We start from the raw sequence: 18,395 nt of genomic DNA on the forward strand, positions 1-18,395 counted from the left end.
AAAGGTGTATGGAAGCCTGAAAATTATGATCAAGTCCAAGAGGTTACATAGGAAAAAGATGAAAACCTGGCAGCCTTCCTGAGCCGGGCGATAGAGGCATTCAGGAAGTCCACCAAAACAGACCTTGAATCCACAGAAGGGAGGACACTATTGGTCAGGCATTTATCACCAGGCTACTTCTGCTAGTCGGAGAGAATTACAAAAGCTTGAGACTGGGCCCCAAGCCCCATTGTCAACCTTGGTAGAGGAGGCCTTCAAGGTCTCTAACAACCAAGACTTGACAGAAGAGGCTGTTGGTGCCCAAGGGACAGAAAAGTTAAGCCTGAAGGGCCTCCAAACATGGGACCAGAAAGCACCAGACCCTCCTCGCCCTTCCCACCACGTTGCAACTGGTGCAGAATTTCTGAGCCCTCCCGGGCAGCATGGCTTGTACCTTTTCTACCCCATATAAGGAAAGGTGTTTGTCCTGTTTCTCTCCTTCCCCATATAAGGAAAGAATATGTATCACATGTAATCAGCAAACGATAGCAAGATTTTTATCCTGCTCTAATAAACTCTACTCTCTTTCATCCTGTCTCTTGTCTGGAAATTCTTTTCCAACCCACACATGGATCATGACAGAGGCCAAGAAGGATAGGAGGCAGCTTTGGGGTGCTCTGATCCACCCACCACCTCAAGGGGACCCTAGAGGGCTGAGAAGGCTGGACAGACAGCAGAAAACCCAGCTTGCCCCAAACCTGTGTAGCCTTTTGTTGGAAGAAGGGCCCTGGAACAGGAATGTCCTGAGCGCCCTCCTGTGGGGCAACCCTACTGGCCCATTCCTTGTGCAACTCTTGGATTAGAGATTCCCACACAGCAACTGATGGGGCCTTAGTGCCCACCCAGTTCCAGATCCCACTCATCCATCCTCACTACTCCAGCAGAGCCTTGGGTCTCCCCAGATAAAAAGGAGTGTATACTGAGTAAGGCCAGGGAACACGCAGACGGCCTACTGACCACCCATCCATACCACCAAATGGCTTGTTGATGCTGGAGCCGCCTGCTCTGTTCTGACTTGGCTGGCTGGCCCCCCTCTGCAACCGTGACTGTACTCTGATGGGAGCCAATAGAGAGCCAAAGGGAAGACGATTTACATATCCCCTTGCCTGCAGAATTGGGTCCATTATTGTTTACCTAGTCCATTTTGTACATGCCAGAATGCCCTATCCCCTCCTCGGGAAAGATCTGATAAATGAATCAGGAGTTAGTATCTTCTTAGGGCTTCCCTTGTGGCTCAGACGGTAAAGCATCTGCCTACAATGTGGGAGACCTGGGTTCGATCCCTGAGTCGGGAAGATCCCCCGGAGAAGGAAATGGCAACCCACTCCAGTACGCTTGCCTGGAAAATCCTATGGACCGAGGAGCCTGGAAGGCTACCGTCCATGGGGCCACAAAGAGTCGGACACAACTGAGCAACTAACACAATAAGGTTAAGCCCTGGGGGAAAATACACCCGGAAGAGACAATATCCTTTAAAGTCTGAGGCCCTGAGGGAAATTCATCAGCTACTCAGCCAATTCCTAACACCCAGTCTCACTAAGTCCTGACAATCCCCTTCCAACAGCCCGAGCCTCCCTGTTCAGAGGCCCAATAGTGAGTAACAGCTGTCCAAGATGAGCAGTGAATGAGGCCATCATTCCTATTCACCCAATGGTGCCAAACCCACACCCCCTCATCATGCAAAAGCCAGAGAGCACCCAGTATTTCTGTTTTGGACCTCAAAGACACATTTTTCTGTGTTCCCCTACATCCAGATTCTCAATATCTTTTCAGCAAGTAAGTAGAGAAACTGGGAACAAGAGCCTGATGGAGCATTCAAAAAGCTACAATGTGAGTGAACTTCCAAAATATGCTAAATGAGATAAGACAGACATAAAAGGACAAATATTGTATCATTTCACTCATGTGAGGTACTTAGAACAGGCAAATTCATACAGACAGAAATGAGAAATGTGCTTACCAGGGACTGAGGGAGGGTGGAATGGAGAATTATTATTATGGGTACAAAGTTTCTACTTGGGAAGATGAAAAAGTTCCAGAAATGGATAGTGATGATGGCTGTACAACACTGTGAATGTACTTAATGCCAGGCAAGTATACACTTAAAAATGGTTAAAATGATAAATTTTTTGTTATATATATTTTACCACAATAAAAAGTATTTTTAAAAGCTATTTACAGAGTGATTTTACATTTATTGGGTGTAATAATAGAAAAATCAGGTTTTATATCTTGGATGTCTAGGTTTGCTTCCTATTTCCCTTTATTCTAGGGATTCATTTCTATTGGATTTGTATAAAAGGAATGGTCCAGAAGAGATTAAACTTAAAACCAAAGCAAACAAACAAAACCAACCTGGTGCTTTGGCACATACACTTTTGAGATGCACTGTGCTATGGAATGAATTGTCTTCACCCCAAATTCATATGCTGAAGCCCAAACCCCCAGTGTGGCTATATTTGGGTAAGAATGTCACTAAGGTTAAATCAGGCCATAAGGGTGGTGCCCTGATCCAAAAAGATTAGTGTCCACAGAGCTGGCTCGCTCTCTCTGTGCCATGTGAAGACAGTCAGAAGGTAGCTATCTACAAACCAGAAAGAGGGCTCTCACCAGGAACTGAATTGATTGCCACCTTGATCTTGGACTTTCCAGCCTCTAGAAATGAACTCTCAACAAACAAAAGTCCATGACCAGATGGCTTCACAGGCAAATTCCCTGAAGCATTGAGAGTTAACATCTATCCTTCTGAAACTATTCCAAAAAGTTGCAGAGGAAGGAATACTCCCAAAATCATTCTATAAGGCCACTATCACTCTAATACCAAAACCAAAAAAAGACATCACACCAAAAAGAAAATTACAGACCAGTATCACTGAGAAACACAAGACACAAAAATCCTCAACAAAATACTAGCAATTCGAATCCAAGAATACATTAAAAGGATCATACACCATGATCAAGTGGGATTTATCCCAGGGATGCAAAGATTTTTCAATAACCACAAATCAATCAGTTGAACCAACTTGAAGAATAAAAAGCATATGATCATCTCAATAGATGCAGAAAAAGCTTTTGACAAATTTCAATAGCCATTTATGATAAAAACTCTCCAGAAAATGGGCACAGAGGGAACCTACCTCAACATAATAAAGACCACAATAAATAATAAAGACCACCATAATAAATACATAACAAAGCCACAGTTAACATCACACTCAATGGTAAAAGCAGAAAGCATTTCTTCTTAGATCAGAAAAAAGACAAGAATGTCTACTCTTGTCACTTTTATTCAACATAGTTTCGGAAGTCCTAGCAATGGCAATCAGAGAAGAAAAAGAAATAAAAGGAATACAAATCGGAAAAGATGTAAAACTGATAGGGATAGGGTAGGATAATCAAATAGTTAACTTAGAATCCCCATTAGGGAATTATAGAGGGAACTTTAGGGGGCTTTTGGAGACCGCAACAAGATTAACGATCATTCAGGAAAGTAATGGGAAAATCTTGAAACAATGTGGGCTTGCTTGACTCATAAAGCAGAATAAGTGGCTTAGCATCAAAGCCACACTGGCTTGCTTAACAATAAAATCAAGCTCACTCGCTTACCAACAAAACCATGCAACAGAAGCAAGAGACATGCCCCAAAGCAATAAAACAATGGTGGCATGAGAACTACACCCTCCTCAGTGAGTTCACGACCACCAAAACATGCTCTCTGGCCCCTAAGACATGTTTTTTGCACAATGACCCCAAAACAATAAAATAGTAGAGAATATGGCCTACAACCTGCCCAATGGTGTCATCAAGTTAATGACCCCTAGGACATGCTTTGTGCACATTAAAAAAACAATCACTTATGGAAAGGTGACTTTTCAAATGAAAGACCCTCATTGTCCTGAGACCTGAAATAATTTTTCCAAAGTGCTATGACAGTCCTGGCCTGACCATATAGGGACAAGAAAACTCCTCTGTCCAAACTGGGGGAGAAACTGATGATGGAAGTGTGACATCTACTCAAAAAAGACAAAGAAGGCCTTCTCCCTCGCTCCCCTCTCTTCCTTTGATCATAAAAAATGTAACTCACTGTGAACTCAAGGTGGCACAGTGCTAGTCTACCCATTTGTAACCTTACAAGTGTCCTAGTCTAATAAATCACTTATCTATCACTGTACCTCTCGCTGAATTCTTTTCTGTGCTGAGACATAGAGGACCAGGAGCTCTTTGAAGTCCCCCTAAACAACACCAAAACGATTTCAAAACTGACACTGTTTGCAGGTAACATGATACTATACACAGAAAATCCTAAAGATGCTACCAGAGCTCCATGAATTCAGTAACGTTGCAGAATGTCAGAATCAATATACAGAAATCTGTTTCACTTCTGTACACTAACAACAAAAGATCAGAATGAGAATTTAAGAAATAACCCCATTTTCCATTGCATCAAAAAGACTAAAACATCTAGGAATAAGCCTTACCTAGGGAAACAAAAGACCTGTACTCTGATAACTATAAAATGCTGATGAAAGAAACTGAAAATGACACAAACACATGGAAAGATATACCATGTTCTTAGACTGGAAAAATCAATATTGTCAAAATGACTATACTACCCAAGGCAGTCTATAGAGTCAATGCAATCCCTGTCAAATTACCAATGGTATTTTTCATAGAACTAGAACAATAAAAATCTTAAAATTTGTATGAAGACACAGAAGACTCTGACTAACCAAAGCAATTATAAGAAAGAAAAACAGAGCTGGAGGAATCAGGTTCCCTGACCTCAGACTACACTACAAAGCTACAGTAATCAAGACAGTATGAAATTGGCACAAAAATAGAAATATAGATCAATACAACAGGATAGCCCAGAAATAAACCCACACACATACAGTCAATTAATCTTTGACAAAGGAGACAAGACTATACAATTGAGGAAAGGTAGACTCTTCAATAAATAGTCTGGGGAAAAGTGGACAGCTACATGTTAAAAAATGAAATTAGAATATTCTCTAACACCATACACAAAAATAAACTCAAAATGTATTACAAACATAAATGTGAAATCAGATACTATACAACTCTTAGAGGAAAACACAGGAAAACAATACACTCCTACATAAATTGCAGTAGTATCTTCTTTGAGCTGTCTCCTAGAGTAATGGAAATAAAAACAAAAAGAAACAATTGAGACCTAATTAAACTTGAAAGCTTTTTGCACAGCAAAGTAAACCACAGAAAAAATGAAAACACAACCCACAGAATAAGAGAAAATATTTGCCAACGATGCAACTGACAAGGGATTAGTCTCCAAAATTTACAACGAGCTCATTGGGCTCAATATCAAAAAACAAACAACCCAATCAAAAAATGTGCAGAAGACCTAAACAGACATTTATCCAAAGAAGACATACTGATGGCCAACAGGCACATGAAAAGATGCTCAACACCACTAATTATTAGAGAAATGCAAAACTACAATGAGATACCACCTCATACCAGTCAGAATGACCATCATCAAAAAATCTACAAAAAATAAATGCTAGAGAGGGTGTGGAGAAAACAGGAAACATCCTACACTGTTGATGGAAATGTAAACTGGTACAGCCACTATGGAGAAAAGTATGGAGGTTCCTTTTTAAAAAACTAAAAATAGAGTTATCATATGACTAAGCAATCCTATTCCTGGGCATATATCCAGAGAAAAATTTAGTTCAAAAGGACAGATGCACTCCATTGTTCACTGCAGCACTATTTACAATAGTTAGGACATGGAAGCACCCTAAATGTCCATCAACAGAAAATGGATAAAGAAGTGGCACACATAGACAATGGAATATAACTCAGCCATTAAAAATGAAACATGTCATATGCAAATAGTTTTACTTCTTCCTTTCCAATGTGGATTCCTTTTCATTCTCTTTTCTGATTGCTGTAGCTTGTGCTTCCAGAACTGTGTTGAATAATAGTAGTGAGAGAGGGCACCCTTGTCTTCTTCCTGATCTTAGAGGGAATGCTTTCAGTTTCTCACCATTGAGAATAATGGTTGCTGTGGGTTTGTTGTATATGGTCTTTATTAAGTATGTCCTTTATTATGATGAGTTTTTATCATAAATGGGTACTGAATTCTGTGAAAGGTTTTTTCTGCATCTATTGAAATTATCATACAGTTTTTATCTTTCAATCTGTTAATATGGTATATCACATTGATTGATTTGCATATATTGAAGAATCCTTGCATCCCTGGGATAAACCCAACTTGATCATGGTGTATGATCTTTTTAATGTGTTGTTAAATTCTGTTTCCTGGAATTTTGTTGAGGATTTTTGCATCTATGTTCATCAGTGACACTGGCCTGTAATTTTCTTTTTTCGTGGTATCTTTGTCTGGTTTTGGTATTAGGGTGATGGTAGCCTCATAGAATGAGTTTGGAAGTGTTCCTTCTTCCACAATTTTTTGGAAAAGTTTCAGAAGGATAGGCATTAGCTCTTCTCTAAATGTGTGACAGAATTCCCCTGTGAAGCCTTCTGGCCCTGGGCTTTGTTTTGGGGGAGATTTTTGATCACAGTTTCGATTTTAGTGTTTGTAACTGGGTTGTTCATAATTTCTATTTCTTCCTGGTTCCAGTCTTGGGAGGTTGAACTTTTCTAAGAATCTGTCCATTTCCTCTTATTATCATGATACTGTACACAGAAAACCCTAAAGATACCATCAGAAAATTACTAGAACTAATCAGTGAATTTAGTAAAGTCTCAGGATACAAAATTAATACATGAAAATCACTTGCATTCCTATACACTAACAATGAAAAATCAGAGAAATTAAGGAATCAATCCCATTTACCATTGCAACTAAAAGAATAAAATATCTAGGAATAAATCTACCTAGGGAGACAAAAGAGCTGTATACAGAAAACTATAAGACACTGATGAAAAAAATCAATGATGACATAAATGGATGGAGGGATATTCCATGCTCCTGGGTTGGAAGAATCAATATTGTGAGAATGACTATACTGCTGCTGCTGCTTAGTTGCTTCAGTCATGTCCAACTCCGTGCGACCCTATGGACTACAGCCTACCAGGCTCTTCCGTCCATGGGATTCTCCAGGCAAGAGTACTAGAGTGGGTTGCCATGACCTCCTCCAGGGGCTCTTCCAAACCCAGGGATTGAACCCAGGTCTCCTGCATTGAACGCATATTCTTTACCACTGAGCCACCAGGGAGGCCCCTATTACTATACTACCAAAAACAATCTACAGGTTAAATGCAACTCCTATCAAATTACCAATGGCATTTTTCACAGAACTAGAACAAAAAATTTCACGATTTGTATGGAAACACAAAGGGCCCCAAATAGCCAAAGCAATCTTGAGAAAAGAAGAATGGAGCTAGAGGAATCAACTTACCTGACTTCAGACTATATTACAAAGCTACAGTCATCAAGACAGTATGGAACTGGCACAAAAACAGAAGCATAAGTATAGATCAGTGAACACGATATAAAGTCCAGAGATAAACCCACGCACTTATGGGCACCTTATCTTTGACAAAGGAGGCAAGAATATACAATGGGATAAAGACAGTCTCTTCAATAAGTGGTGCTGGAAGAACTGGACAACTGTGGGTGAAAAAATGAAATTAGAACACTTCCTAACACCATACACAAAGATAAATTCAAAATGGATTAAAGACCTAAATTTAAGACCAGAAACTATAAAACTCTTAGAAGAAAACATAGGCAGAACACTGTATGACATAAATCATAGCAAGATCCTCCATGACCCACCTTCTAGAATAATGGAAATAAAAGCAAAATAAATAAATGGGACCTAATTAAACTTAAAAGCTTTTGCACAGCAAAGGAAACTATAACCAAGGTGAAAAGACAACCCTCAGAATGGGAGAAAATAATAGCAAATGAAACAACTGACAATTAATTTCCAAAATGTACAAGCAGCTCATACAACTCAATACCAGAAAAACCAATCCAATCAAAAAGTGGGGAAAAGACCTAAACAGACATTTCTCCAAAGAAGACATACAGATGGCTAATAAACATGAAAATATGCTCGACATCACTCATTATTAGAGAAATGCAAATCAAAACTACAATGAGTTATCACTTCACCCCAGACAGAATGGCCATAATAAAAAAAATCCACAAACAAGTGTTGGAGAGGGTGTGGAGAAAAGGGAACCTTCCTACACTGCTGGTGGAAATGTAAATTGATACAGCCACCATGGAAGACAGTATGGAGATTCCTTGAAAAACTAGGAATAAAGGCACCATATGACCCAGCAATACCACTTCTAGGCAACTATCCTGAAGAAACCAAAACTGAAAAAGACACATGTACCCCAATGTTCATTGCAGCACTATGTACAATAGCTAGAACACGGAAGCAACCTAGATGCCCATCGACAGGTGAATGGATAGAGAAGCCATGGTGCATACATACAATGGAATACTACTCAGCCATAAAAAGGAACAAATTTGAGTCAGTTCTAATGAGGTGGCTGAACTTAGAGCCTACTATACAGAGTGAAGTTAAGTCAGAAAGACAAAAACAAATATTGTATATTAACACATATATGGAATCTAGAAGGATGATACTGACAAATTTGTTCACAGAGCAGCAATGGAGACGTAGATACAGAGAACAGACTTATGGACAAGGGTGGGGGAGAAGAGGGAGAGGGTGAAATAAATGGAGAGAACAGCATGGATGCATATACACTAACATATGTACATAGATAGCCAATGGGAATTTGCTGTATGACTCAGGGAACTCAAACAGGGGCTCTGTAACAACCTAGAGGGTTGGGAATGGGCAGGAGATTGGAGGGAGACTCAAGAAGGAAGGGACATATGTATACCTATGGTTAATATGTATGACAGAAATCAAGCCAATATTGCAAACCAATCATCAATCAATTAAAAATAAATAAATATTTTTTAAAAAGAACAAAACAGACAACTAGGGCACCTACCAGGCACTGGTGAGGGGCCTTGGACACCTAAAGTGACAGTTCAGTTCAGTCGCTCAGTCGTGTCCGACTCTTTGTGACCCCATGAATTGCAGCACGCCAGGCCACCCTGTCCATCACCAACTCCCGGAGTATACCCAAACCCATGTCCATCGAGTCGGTGATGCCATCCAACCATCTCATCCTCTGTTGTCCCCTTCTCCTCCCGTCCTCAATCATACCCAGCATTAGGGTCTTTTCCAATGAGTCAACCCTTCGCATGAGGTGGCCAAAGTATTGGAGTTTCAGCTTCAACATCAGACCTTCCAATGAACACCCAGGATTGATCTCTTTTAGGATGGATTGACTGGATCTCCTTGCAGTCCAAGGGGCTCTCAAGAGTCTTCTCCAACACCACAGTTCAAAATCATCAATTCTTCGGCGCTTAGCTTTCTTCACCGTCCAACTCTCACATCCATACATGACCACTGGAAAAACCATAGCCTTGACTAGACGTACTTTTGTTGGCAAAGTAATGTCTCTGCTTTTAAATATGCTATCTAGGTTGGCCATGACCTTCCTTCCAAGGAGTAAGCGTCTTTTAATTTCATGGCTGCAATCACCATCAGCAGTGATTTTGGAGCCTATTTCCCATGAAGTGATGGGACCAGATGCCATGATCTTAGTTTTCTGAACGTTGAGCTTTAAGCCAACTTTTTCACTCTCCTCTTTCACCTTCATCAAGAGGCTCTTTAGTTCTTCTTCACTTTCTGCCATAAGGGTGGTGTCATCTGCATATCTGAGGTTATTGATATTTCTCCCGGCAATCTTGCTTCCAGCTTGTGTTTCTTCCAGCCGAGCGTTTCTCATGATGTACTCTGCATATAAGTTAAATAAGCAGGGTGACAATATACAGCCTTGACGTACTCCTTTTCCTATTTGGAACCAGTCTGTTGTTCCATGTCCAGTTCTAACTGTTGCTTCCTGACCTGCATACAGGTTGCTCAAGAGACAGGTCAGATGGTCTGGTATTCCCATCTCTTTCAGAATTTTCCACAGTTTATTGTGATCCACACAGTCAAAGGCTTTGGCATAGTCAATAAAGCAGAAATAGATGTTTTTCTGGAACTCTCTTGCTTTTTCGATGATCCAGCGGATATTGGCAATTTGATCTCTGGTTCCTCTGCCTTTTCTAAAACCAGCTTGAACATCTGGAAGTTCACAGTTCACGTATTGCTGAAGCCTGGCTTGGAGAATTTTGAGCATTACTTTACTAGCATGTGAGATGAGTGCAACTGTGAGGTAGTTTGAGCATTCTTTGGCATTGCCTTTCTTTGACATTGGAATGAAGACTGACCTCTTCCAGTCCTGTGGCCACTGCTGAGTTTTCCAGATTTGCTGGCATATCAAATGCAGCATTTTAACAGCATCACCTTTGAGGATTTGAAGTAGCTCAACTGGAATTCCATCACCTCCACTAGCTTTGTTCGTAGTGATGCTTTCTAAGGCCCACTTGACTTCACATTCCAGGATGTCTGGCTCTAGGTTAGTGATCACACCATCGTGATTATCTGGGTCCTGAAGATCTTTTTTGTACAGTTCTTCTGTGTATTCTTGCCACCTCTTCTTAATATCTTCTGCTTCTGTTAGGTCCATACCATTTCTGTCCTTTATCGAGCCCATCTTTGCATGAAATGTTTCTTTGGTATCTCTAATTTTCTTGAAGAGATCTCTAGTCTTTCCCAATCTGTTGTTTTCCTCTATTTCTTTGCACTGATTGTTGAGGAAGGCTTTCTTATCTCTCCTTGCTATTCTTTGGAACTCTGCATTCAGATGGGAATATCTTTCCTTTTCTCCTTTGCTTTTCTCTTCTCTTCTCTTCCAAGCTATCTGTAAGGCCTCCTCAGACAGCCATTTTGCTTTTTTGCATTTCTTTTCCATGGGGATTTTCTTGATCCCTGTCTCCTGTACAATGTCACGAACCTCTGTCCATAGTTCATCAGGCACTCTGTCTATCAGGTCTAGTCCCTTAAATCTATTTGTCACTTCCACTGTATACTCATAAGGGATTTGATCTAGGTCATACCTGAATGGTCTAGTGGTTTTCCCTACTTTCTTCAATTTAAGTCTGAATTTGGCAATAAGCAGTTCATGATCCGAGCCACAGTCTGCTCCCGGTCTTGTTTTTGCTGACTGTATAGAGCTTCTCCATCTTTGGCTGCAAAGAATATAATCAATCTGATTTCAGTGTCGACCATCTGGTGATGTCCACGTGTAGAGTCTTCTCTTGTGTTGTTGGAATAGGGTGTTTGCTATTACCAGTGTGTTCTCATGGCAAAACTCTATTAGCCTTTGCCCTGCCTCATTCTGTACTCCAAGGCCAAACTTGCCTGTTACGCCAGGTGTTTCTTGACTTCCTACTTTTGCATTCCAGTCCCCTATAATGAAAAGGACATCTTTTTGGGGTGTTAATTCTAAAAGGTCTTGTAGGTCTTCATAGAATCGTTCAACTTCAGCTTCTTCGGCATTACTGGTTGGGGCATAGACTTGGATTACCGTGATATTGAATGGTTTGCCTTGGAAACGAACAGAGATCATTCTATCATTTTTGAGATTGCATCCAAGTACTGCATTTCGGACTCTCTTGTTGACCATGATGGCTACTCCATTTCTTCTAAGGGATTCTTGCCCACAGTAGTAGATATAATGGTCATCTGAGTTAAATTCACCCATTCCAGTCCATCTTAGTTCACTGATTCCTAGAATGTCGACGTTCACTCTTGCCATCTCCTGTTTGACCACTTCCAATTTGCCTTGATTCATGGACCTAACATTCCAGGTTCCTATGCAATATTGCTCTTTACAGCATCGGACTTTGCATCTATCACCAGTCACATCCACAGTTGGGTATCGTTTTTGCTTTGTCTCCATCCCATCATTCTTTCTGGAGTTATTTCTCCACTGATCTCCATTAGTATATTGGGCACCTACTGACCTGGGGAGTTCATCTTTCAGTGTCCTTTATTTTTGCCTTTTCATACTGTTCATGGGTTTCTCAAGGCAAGAATACTGAAGTGGTTTGCCATGCCCTTCTCCAGTGGACCACAATCTGTCAGACCTCTCCACCATGACCCATCCATCTTGGGTGGCCCCACACGGCATGGCATAGTTTCATTGAGTTAGACAAGGCTGTGGTCCGTGTGATCAGATTAGCTAGTGACAGTAGGAATCCCCATAAGACCAGGTAGGATGTGGGGGTGGAAAGTTGGGGAGGGGAGGAGAGACAGGACTGGTGCCCCTGAGGGGCAGTGGGAGAAGAGGAGTTCTCACACTCAGAGGTGTCCACCCACGAAGCAGAGATTAAAGGGGACAGGGAGAGATCTTTGGGGAACTGGAGGGGAACTCGGCTAGAGTCTCTTCTGCCTGCTTGGGCCCCAGTGAGCCTGCTGGGGTCTCTGGCTTGAATCCCTACCTCTGGGGACCCCTCTGGGCACGAGGGCCCTAAGCATAAGCCGCATACCCTTCAAGGGCCTTTTATGGTCATTTTTTTTCCCCCTGTCTTTGTGGTTGTTTTGCTTTGTTGTTGTTTTATTTTCATTTTTTCTTATTTATTTCCCTAATTTTATTTTTATTTTATTCTTTGTTATTGTTCCTTTCCTTTTTGCTTATTGCTTTTTCTTTCTTTCTTTCTTTTTTTTTTTTTTTGCTGAACAGCTTGTGGGATCTTGGTTCCCAGGACAGGGGTCAAACCTGAGCACCTGTGCTGGGAGGGCCAGGTCAAAACTGTTGGGAGCTGTTCTGGATCTACTGCCAGATGACAAAGTCATGACACCACTCAAGAAGAAACTGCAAAGCGGTTTCTCTCCAGGACTGGAACCTTCACTCCTTTTATGCTTCTGTTGTGGCTAGCTGCATTTCTTTCTTTCTGTTGGGAGCCGTTCTGGAACTACTGCCGGATGACAAAGTCATGGCACCACTCAAGAAGAAATTGCAAAGCGGTTTCTCTCCAGGACTGGAACCTTCCCTCCTTCCTGTTTTTATGCTTCTGTTGTGGCTAACTCTGTTTCATTCTTTGATGGCTGGAGTTGTAGGGGCTTCCATGATGAGGTCACGAGAGTCCAGGAAAAAGAAAAATGATCCCTTGCCCCAGAAAAACATTCCAAAAATGATTAAACCTACTGCGGCCACTGGCTGGTGGGTCCCTAACACTCAGCCAGGGAATAAGGCCATGTTCATTTGGAAAACAAGCCCTAAGCCTATTGTGACCTGGCCTCATGAGGAGATTATTATTGATGACTGGAAAACTTGGGTCATGTATCAGGGAAAATTACAGAAATTAAGCCAAATTAAGTCTATGGGGTTGCAAAGAATTGGACACGACTAAGCAACTAACACACACACCATCATCTGTACCATATTTTTTGTTGTCTTTTTTTTTTTTTCTTTGATAGGCGAGACTGTGTTCCTGCCTTGCTAGTTGTTTGGTCTGAGGCATCCAGCCTTGGAGTTTGCAGGTAGTTGGGTGGAGCCAGGTCTTGGTGCTAAGATGAGGACTACCAGGAGAGCTCACACTGATTAATATTCTTTAGGGTCTGAGGTTCTCTGTTAGTCCAGTGGTTTTGTACTGGAGTCCTGCTCCAGCTGGTCCAGGAGTACCCAAGGGATGAATGGCGTCGGCGAGAGGAAAGAAAGAAACAGAGGTTTTTTGATGGCCCAAGGACCATAATCTTTATTGCTCTGTTTCTTTCTTTCCTCTCGCCGACGCCATAGACTGTAGCCCACCAGGTTCCTCTGTCTATGGGATTCTCCAGGCAAGAATACTGGAGTGGATTGCCACTTCCTTCTCCAGGGGATCATACCAACCCAGGGATTGAACCTGGGTCTCTTGCATTGCAGGCAGATTCTTTATTATCTGAGCCAACAGTGAAGCCCACAAGATAAAAAAACTACAAGACTATGAAAAGGAAATAGGCAACCTAAATCTCAGAAATAGAACGGAGGCATGGATCAAGAAAATACAAGATATGTTTAACAAGGACCTAAGAGAACTAAAGAACAAACAGTGAGGAATAGCATAATAACTGAAATGAAAACTACACTAGAAAGAATCAATAGCAGAATAGCTGAGGCAGAAGAATGAATAAATGAGCTGGAAAATAGAAAGGTGGGAATAACTGCCAAAAAAAATTAAGAAAAAAGAGTGAAAAGAAATAAGAACAGTCTCGGAGACCTCTGCAACAACATTAAATGCACCAACATTTAAATTGGAGCCATCCCAGAAGAAGAATAGAAAGAGAAAGGGTTGGAGAAAATATTTGAAGAGATTATAGCCAAAAATTTCTCTAATGTGGGAGAGGAAATAGTCAACCAAGTCCAGGAAGTGCAGAGAGTTTCATACAGGATAAACCCAATGAGAAACACACTGAGACATATATAAATCAAACTAACAAAAATTAAATTCAAAGAAAAAATATTAAAAGCAGCAAGGGAAAAGCAACAAATAACATACAAGGGAATCCCCATAATGTGATTAGCTGATTTTTCAGCAGAGACTCTGCAGGCCAGAAAGGAGTGGCAGGATATACGTGAAGGGAAGAACCTACAACCAAGGTTACTCTACCCAACAAGGACCTCACTCATATTCAACAGAGAAATCAAAAGCTTTACTGACAAGCTAAAGCTAACAGAATTCAGCACCACTAAACAAACTTTACAACAAATGCTACATGAACTTCTCTAGGCAGAAAACACTAAAGAAAAAGGCTCACAAAAACAAATCCAACACAATTAAGAAAAATCATAATAGAAACAATCATATCGATAATTACTTAGAATGTAAACAGATTAAATTCTCCAAAGAAAAGACACAGACTGGCTGAATGGATACAAAAACAAGACCCATATATATGCTGCCTACAAGAGACTCACTTCAGATCTAGGGACACACACAGACTGACAGTGCTGCTGCTGCTGCTGCTGCTAAGTCGCTTCAGTCGTGTCTGACTCTGTGCGACCCCAGAGATGGCAGCCTACCAGGCTCCTCCGTCCACAGGGTTCTCCAGGCAAGAACACTGGAGTGGGTTGCCATTTCCTTCTCCAATACATTTAAGTGAAAAGTGAAAGTGAAGTCGCTCAGTTGTGTCTGACTCTTCACGAGCCCATGGACTGAAGCATACCAGGCTCCTCCATCCATGGGATTTTCCAGGCAAGAGTACTGGAGTGGGGTGCTGTTGCCTTCTCCGAGACTGAAAGTGAGGGGATGGAAAAAGATATTCCATGCAAATGGAAATCAAAAGAAAGCTGGAGTAGCAATACTTAGGTAAAATAGACTTTACTGTTACAAGGAACAAGGAACGTCACTACATAATGATCAAGCATTCCTGGGTCACAAATCAAAGTTGCTAAGTTTAAGAAAACTGAAATCATATCAAGCATCTTTTCCAATCACAATGCTATGAGAATAGAAGTCAATTACAGGACAAAAACTATTAAAAATGCAAATACATGGAGGCTAAACAATATGCTACTAAATCACCAAGAGATCAGTGAAGAAATCAAAGAGGAAATTTAAAAATACATAGGAAAAAATGACAATGAAAACATGAGGACCCAAAACCTATGGGACACAACAAAAGCAATTTTAAGAGGGAAGTTTATAGCACTTCAATCTCACCTCAAGAAACAAGAAAAATCTCATATAAAGAATAAACTTACACCTAAAGCAACTAGAGAAAGAACGAAAAACCCCAAAGTTAGTAAAAGAAATCATAAATATCACAGCAGAAATAAATAAAATAGAAATGAAGAAAACAACAGCAAAAAATTGATAAAACTAAAAGCTAGATCTTAGAGAAGATAAACAAAATTCATAAACCTTTAGCCAGACTCATCAAGAAAAAAAGGAAGAAGATTCAAATCAATAAAATCATAAGTGAAAAAGAAAAATTACAAATGACACCACAGAAATACTAAGGATCATAAGAGATTACCACAAGCAGCTATATGCCAATAAAAGGGACAACCTGAAGAAATGGACAAATTCATAGAAAGGTAGAACTTCTAAGACTGAACCAGGAAGAAGTAGAAAATATAAACAGAGCAATCACAAGTAATGAAATTGAATCTGTAATTTAAAATCTTCCAACAAACAAAAGTACAGGACCAGATGGCTTCACATGTGAATTATACCAAACATTCAAAGAGCTAAAATCTATCTTTCTCAAATTCTTCCAAAAAACTGCAGAGGAAGGAAAACTCCCAAACTCTTTCTGAGGCCACCATCACTCTGACACCAAAACCAAAGATATCACAAAAAAGAAAAGTACAGACCAATATCACCGATAAACACAGACACAAGAATCCTCAACAAAATACTAGCAAACAGAATCCAACAACACATTAAAAGAATCATACAACATGACTAAGTGGGACTTATCCTAGGGATGCAAGGATCCCACACCACATTAACGAAGAATAAAAAACACTGTTGTTGTTTAGTTGCTAATTCGTGTCCAACACTTTTGCGACCCCACGGACTGTAACCCACCAGGCTCCTCTGTCTATGGAATTTCCCAGGCAAGAATACTGGAGTGGATTGCCATTTCCTCTTCCAGAGTATTTTCCCAACCCAGGGATCAAACCCTTGCCTCCTGCATTGCAGGCTGATTGTTTACCAATGAGCCACCAGGGAAGCCCTCAAAACCATATGATCATCTCAATAAATGCAGAAAAAGCTTTGACAAAATTCAATACCCATTTATGATCAAAAACTCTCCACAAAGTGGACACAGAGGGAACCCACTTCAATATGATAAAGGCCACATACAACAAACCCACAGCAAACATCATTCTCAATGGTTAAAAACTGAAAGCATTTCCTCTATGATCAGAAACACAATAAGGATGTGCATTCTCACCACTATTATTCAAAACAGTTTTGGAAGTCCTTGACAAGGAAATCATGGCATCTGGTCCAATCACTTCACGGCAAATAGATGGGAAAACAGTGGAAACAGTGGCTGACTTTATTTTTCTGGGCTCCAAAATCACTGCAGATGGTGACTGCAGCCATGAAATTAAAAGACGCTTGCTCCTTGGAAGAAAAGCTATGACCGACCTAGACAGCGTATTAAAAAGCAGAGACATCACTTTGCCAACAAAGGTCCATCTAGTCAAGGCTATGGTTTTTCCAGTAGTCATGTATGGATATGAGAGTTGGACTATAAAGAAAGCTGAGCACCGAAGAATTGAAGCTTCTGAACTGCGGTGTTGGAGACAACTCTTGAGAGTCCCTTGGACTGCAAGGAGATCCAACCAGTCCATCCTAAAGGAGATAAGTCCTGAGTGTTCATTGGAAGGACTGATGTTTAAGCTGAAACTCCAATACTTTGGCCACCTGATGCTAAGAACTGACTCATTTGAAAAGACCCTGATGTTGGGAAAGATTGAAGGCAGGAGGAGAAGGGGACGACAGAGGATGAGATGGTTGGATGGCATCACTGACTCAATGGACATGAATTTGAGTAAACTCCAGGAGTTGGTGATGGGCAGGGAAGCCTGGTGTGTTGCAGTCCATGGGATCACAAAGAGTCAGACACGACTGAGAGACTAAAGTGAACTGACAAGGAAATCAAAAAGAAAAAGAAATATAAACTGGAAAAGAAGAAGTAAAACTGTCACTGTGCAGATGACATGATACTATATACACAGAAAATCCTATAGGTGCCACCAGAAAAATACTAGAGCTTATCAAAGAATTTGGCAAAGGATACAAAATTAATGCACATAAATCTCTTGCATTCCTATACACTAATAATGAAAGATCAGAAAAAGAAATTAAGGAAACAATTTCATTTACCACTGCAACAATAAAATACCTTTTCTGACCTACCTAAGGAGGAAAAAGACCTATGGAAAAGGTCTTTTATCAGAAAAGGATAAAACGATGATGAAAGAAATCAAAGATGACACAATCAGATGGAGAGATATACCATGTTCTTGGTTTGGAAGAATGAACATTGTGAAAATGACTATATTACTGAAAACAATCTATAGATTCAATGAAATCCCTATCAAGCTACCAATGGCACTTTTCACAGAATTAGAACAAAAAAATTTTATAATTTGTATGGAAACACAAAAGACCCCAAATAGCCAAAGCAATCTTCTTTTTTCACAAAGCAAAGTGTTGTCTTTTATTCATCTGTGTTGGATTCTCCTTAGTGTTTTAAGCAGATTAAAGACTTTACTATAACTCATCTAATGTAATTCTAGCAAACATCTAACAGAATGTTTTTGATAAAAGTTATATTTAATTAAACCCAATATTAGAAACTGTCTTCCCAGGTGGCTCAGTGGTAAAGAATCTACCTGCCAATATAGGAAAC

The 18,395-nt window shown here is 40.4% G+C and overlaps 1 long non-coding RNA gene across 1 annotated transcript in view; it reads right to left on the reverse strand.

Annotated features, from left to right (window-relative positions):
• Positions 1-18,395, reverse strand: part of LOC145536113 (uncharacterized) — a 166,495-nt gene that overhangs the window by 15,631 nt on the left and 132,469 nt on the right. The window lies entirely within an intron of this gene.

Source organism: Giraffa tippelskirchi, chromosome X (genome assembly GCF_054371585.1).
Source record: "Giraffa tippelskirchi isolate mGirTip1 chromosome X, T2T-mGirTip1v1.2.pri, whole genome shotgun sequence".
Lineage (NCBI taxonomy): Eukaryota > Metazoa > Chordata > Mammalia > Artiodactyla > Giraffidae > Giraffa > Giraffa tippelskirchi.